The 5,696-nt window shown below is 36.9% G+C and overlaps 1 non-coding gene across 1 annotated transcript; it reads left to right on the top strand.

Moving 5' to 3' along the window:
- Positions 1 to 4,616: 4,616 nt before the first annotated feature.
- Positions 4,617 to 4,723, top strand: LOC129064924 (U6 spliceosomal RNA). The gene has a single exon (XR_008528535.1). It is a non-coding gene; the product is annotated as a U6 spliceosomal RNA (small nuclear RNA).
- Positions 4,724 to 5,696: the final 973 nt, after the last annotated feature.

Raw genomic sequence — 5,696 nt, 5'->3', positions numbered from 1 at the left:
CCATCTCAGCGAATGGCAGGCATTACCATTCATCCTATTCATCTAATTATGAAACTTAAAAAAACAGATGTCTTCCTTTAAACCTCCTTTCCTTCTAGTCTCCATGTAATCCATAACTAAATCCTATGAACTATACCTCTTAATTATCTCTGAAGTATCCACCATTTTCCATCTGCTACCAGTAACTTGGCCTAAGCTACTATTATCCCTTGAGTGGACTATTTCAAGAGCCACCTAATTCTTCTACTGACACATTGTGCTAGCCTTCAATCAGTTCTCTATTTTGCAAAGTAGTGATGCTTTCTAAAAACAATTATGATCACTCATGGACATAGAAAACAGTGTGATGACTGCAGGGGGGAGCGGGCCAGGTGGAGGTGGAGGAGGGGATGGGAAGGATGAATGGTAATGAAAAAAACAATAAAAAATAAAGTAAAAACTGGACAGATACGTACCAAACGTTAACTGTCAATATCCTAGATCATAGAGCTATGGTTAATTTTTTATATTATGTTAATTTTTCCATACTTGCCACAATAAACATGATTTTGTAACAAAATGCTGCTTTAAAAAATGAAAAAAAATGATTATATTGACTTCTGCTTAAAGCACTTCTGCTTAAAGCCTTTCCTATTGGTCTTAAAAGAAAATCAAAATTTTTAACATATTTAACGAAGACATGTGTGGGCTCCTTCCTATGCATATGTCTATCTGCAGCTTCATTTTGTTTTACTCACCCCTTTTTAAAAATTCGTTGAATGTTTCAGACTTCAACCAACCAATCTAGGGCCAGTATGTGCAGTATTTTATGTGTCTTTAATGTACCTCCACCCATCCACAACCTAGTCAACCTTTATTCTTCCTTCAAAACCGGGCCAATATCAAACTTGGAAAAAAAATGTGAGAAATTTACATTACTGTCCCCCAATAGATGTTGACATTATAAAATTATTCATACAAAAAATTTCTATTACGTAACTCTCTTGGATCTAAATTCAGATAATTCAGTTGGACTCCTGGATATAAAGTCAGTTAAACATCTCTCTTTGATTTAAATTAAGATTTGTACATAACTCTCCTAAAATTTAGCCATTTTTTATTATGGCACTCCTAAACACAAATTTTTGATGAAGAGATTTTAAGGAATTAAACTTAGAGGTAAAACCATATAACAAATCACATTTGCAGTACTTTAACAAGAACAACGTGATTAGTGATTTGTATTTTTTTGTACTTTAGTAAGCTCCTTGAGGGAAGGAAATTAATTTTGTTATTCATTTCTGCATCTAAAAGCATCTTATACATTGTTTTGCAAATGATAGGTGCTCAATTAATGTTTGGTACACACAATTTATTTCTATTATAGTATGACTCACAGACTGTGTTTGTCTTTATTTTCTAACTTGTTCATTTGTTGCCTACCATAAATAGAAGGCAAGTTTGTGAAGGAAGAGTTTGTCTACCTTGTTTACAGCTGTAATGTTAGTTCTTTGACTAGTGTCTACCGCTTAACAGATATTTGTTAAATAAATAAATAGCATATGTAAAAATATCTGGCCTTTAGTAGGCACTCAATAAATTGAAAAATACATTTTGGGATAAGTACAAGTTCAAAGTGAGAAAGAATTTGGTTAATTTCCAGCTTCTCTTCCCATTTATAGAGAAAAAGTTCTATTCAAGAAGAATATATCTTAGAAACTGAGAAACATCCATCAGAAACGTTTCATAGACATTGCTATTTCTCTGCAATAGCAATTTTTATTATCCAATGCAGCATAAAAAAAGTCTCACTGAATGACAAAAAGCATTATCTGAAGCACAGGAGGTGTTTTAGAAGGTAGGTTTAGACACAGCGTAATATGATTACATTGTTTTGAAGTTTCATTACTTTTTCATCAGAATGAATATAAAACCTAGAATATTAATACAATGAAGATTGGCAGTGGATGACCCCACAGAGGCTGCTCCAAGTTGCTGATAAACATGGGCTACGATACCTCCAAATTTCAGTCATTTGTATGTGTCTTGTCTGTAATCAGGATACACAAGTGATGGCACATGAATTTTCTCTGGTCATTGTTATTCAACACCACCACCTACCATTGCCGGCAACCTTAAATGGGCTGTCTCATCTATCAAATCTCCCCTTCCTATACTCAGTATCTGGAAGATCAACAAAGCTTGTAAAATCAGCATTTTATTTGGTCCTTGAGAGGGTACTGCTTTTGACATGATGAGAGCTCCTCCTTTCCCCACCACTCCCCATGACAATTTATAGTCCATTCTGCATTTGACTTTTGCAAATACCTTTCCTCTGATATAATGAGGCCCCCTGGGGTTGAAAGGTGAAAGGAGTTCCAAGTAATGCCATTTCCTTTTGATGCCTTCACCTGAGTGCCTTGTGGAAGATTTAATACCAACTCTATTCCTCTGATGCGTATGACAATATAATATTCTCTGATTGCATCTGTTATGTCTTTGTACAAGGAGGAAAAGTATTCTTTACAGCAAGACTGCAAAATTATACACATTACAGCTGAATATTCAGGTATTAAAATAGGTTTTCCTCCTTGTGAGGAAAAGAAGAACCTAGAAATTGTTTTTGTTTTTATTTGGTATTTCATCTACCATGGGCCTGAAGGAGTTGGAGTGTGTGATTTTACATGTGTTTCAAAATGGATATTTAAAAGGAATACCTTGAAATAGTGGTGCAAAAGTTCCTTCTAGTAAACAATGAATAAATCCATGTTATATCATTTTTAGTGCTATTAAGGGGAAAGTTAAAGGGTGATTGAATTGCCTTTTCTTTTAAACCAGAATCTGTTTTGCTTTTTATCACTTTTATTCATTTATAGATGAGCAGAATTATGCCCAATCCATGTAGTATTTAGAGAAGTGCATTTTCTGGGTATATGAAAATATATGACTGCGTATCTGTCCGAATTTGACCATCTGCATTAAAAGGTAGTGTTGTTGGTGGAAATGGGGTTCTCACAGTGTTGCGAGAATAGCATTTCAGGGACCATGCACGGGAGGCTGAAGTATGGTGGTAAGAATTATTGAAGCTGGAGCAAACACAAAGGACGGTCCGAGGTCCAGCTCCAACCCACTGGAGAAGAAGTCCAGCCTTATCTTTACCAATCCCAGAAGAAAGGCCAGGGTCCAGAAAGTCTGTGCCATTGGTTTAGTCCATGTCAGAGCTTAGTCCAGGTCAGTCTCTGTCCCCATCCGGTCAGCGTGGTCTCTGCTTCTGGCTGCACGCTGGCTGGCGCTGCATTGCTGTATTCAGGTTTATGCATGGAACATGCACACAAGGCCTGTGCGTGGGGCCCACGTGGCTGCCGGGCCTGCGTGGCTGCTAAGCCTGCAAAACTATTATGGAGCAGGAACATACAAATAAATGGGCAAATAAATGTGTGTTACTAGGAGAGAATGAGAGGGAGAAAGAGGAAAGAGAGAGAGAGAGAGTGAAGAGAGAGACTTTACCTTTGTTAGACTCTGAGTATATTATCTCGGTCTTGGGAAAGACTAGGTGCCCTTTCAAAATAGCAAATCAATTTCCCAATTCCTCACAGGTTTGTGGTAGGCCTCCCCCTTAGCCAATCCATTTCCTAGACCTTCCAAACTTCTGTGTCCCTTATCCAATCCGATCCTTTTCCCAGGCTTGACTACTCCCCTTATGAGGGCCATCCTAGCTCCCACAGAGCAGGCCTCTCTGTAGAAGGACCTCCCCCAGTTCCATCTTGGCTTCTACTGGGCATACACCCAGCATAGGAATTTCCTCTTTATTGTTGTGGTAATCATGACTAATGACCAGTAATGATCCTTCCTAACCATAGTGATTAGGTCCTGAGGGCAGAGGACACAGCAGTCCCCTGGGGAGTATGTGAAGCTGTAGCTTCCTAGTGGAGCAGGCTTATTGTCTGATTCAGTTCCCTACTTTATTATGCTTAATGTCTGATCCCTTTTGCTCCCATCCTCTATTAGTACTAACTAGCTGCCTTTGCTAACAGTAGGAGCTTCTGCAGAATGTGTCATTTGCAGAATGCCAGGCACCCCATAGCCAGTAAGTAAATATAAACTAAATGCAACTGAAAATGGCTCTCAATCATTAAAAAATAAAACCATTTATTAAGCATCCAACTGTCTTTCCAAAGTGGTATAATTCATTTCCTCTACTCTTGCTTATAAAGAATCCATCATTTCCAGTAACCAATAATGGCACAGACCTGCTGATAAATGGCAATGGTCACATAAATAAATACATAGATTTTGTTTTATATAAAGATGATGTCATGTTCATGAGGAATGTCCTCATTAATAACTCCTTTTTACCTAGTTTTCCTCATGGAAAGACAGATGGCAGCATTCATTTCTAGATGCCTGACTCAAAAATTTTATTCCTCTAAAGCTGCCTATTCCAGATGGAAGTGAAATGTACTATTTTGGTCTCACAACATGCTCATAATCAACAAGTCCAATTAAGATAGTGGCCCCACACACTCCTTTGTCCACCCATGTGCCTACTATTTGGCATCTAATTATACCAAGAAGTCTATCAATTTGTATCTTTAAATAAATACATGTGTGCACACACAATGAAAATAATAACAACAGTGCTTGCTTTGGCAACACATATACTTAAGTTGGAATGATACAGGGAAGATTAGCTTGGCCCCTGTGCAAGGATGACACGCGAATCTGTGAAGCGTTCCGTATTTTAAAAAAGAAAGAAAATAATAGCATCCAAAATGCCTATCTTCTCACTAACTTTGTTATTGAGTTCAACCTCAGCTTCACAACTACACAGAAACAAAATACTTGAGAAGGGAAGAAATATAGTTCTGCCTATTTGTATCCTCTTGGTCCTGGAAGAGCTTATCAATGATTGTACATGCAAAGCTGTATACGTAGTTCTCGTGAGCTTAATATGAAGCTTTAGGATAAAACTAAATGACAAAAATTATAAAATGTAACAAATTTCAAAATTAATAATTAAAATTATTTTTTTTTGAGTGTGCGATGGATAGGAGCATTAATAGTCTCAAAAAAGTAAGGGATGATCATTTTACCTATCCTTATTCCATTTCCTGATCTTTCTTGGCCACAACTGAAATGTTATTAAATAGCAAATTAAAACATTTCACACTCAAAATGAATAATTAACTCTGCTCTATAGTCCATTTAAAATAATTGGAAAATTAGTAGGTTCTTCTATACTCACCATAGCCAGACTCTATGATATCTAAAATGAAGATCTATGCCACTGTGCAAAAGCCCTCAATGTTTTCCTCTTGCATCAAAACAAAAGTACAAGATTTTTGCATAGTATGCAACAAACTTTCTAATATATTTTCTTACTTGGATCCACTCTTGACTGCAAACTTTGTTTTATGAAATAAGTACAAAGACTGAGGTTCAGGCCTCAAGTTTTCATGTCTTCCACTATGAATAGCCCAAATAAAACAATAAAGTAGACTCAGTTTGTCCTTGGTGGTTTTTCTCTGTCCAGAGTCTAGCTTGAGATATTTAGCCCTATCGCCAGGTTCACCCATTTTATAATGAAGTCATCACTGTTCGCTGCCGATTTGACACAGTGACAAGAGAATAAAAGAATCATAGATTTTTAGAGACAGAAGAGAAATTAGAGACTATCAGGCCCCTAATTTTCAGATGTGGTTATTAAAGTCTAGAGA

This window comes from Pteronotus mesoamericanus, unplaced genomic scaffold (assembly GCF_021234165.1).
Source record: "Pteronotus mesoamericanus isolate MK-2021 breed Mesoamerican mustached bat unplaced genomic scaffold, CSHL_Meso_final contig_169, whole genome shotgun sequence".
In the NCBI taxonomy this organism is placed as follows: Eukaryota; Metazoa; Chordata; class Mammalia; order Chiroptera; family Mormoopidae; genus Pteronotus; species Pteronotus mesoamericanus.
The sequence above is the reverse complement of the archived record's forward strand: the minus strand, read 5'-3'. Positions and strand labels throughout refer to the sequence as shown.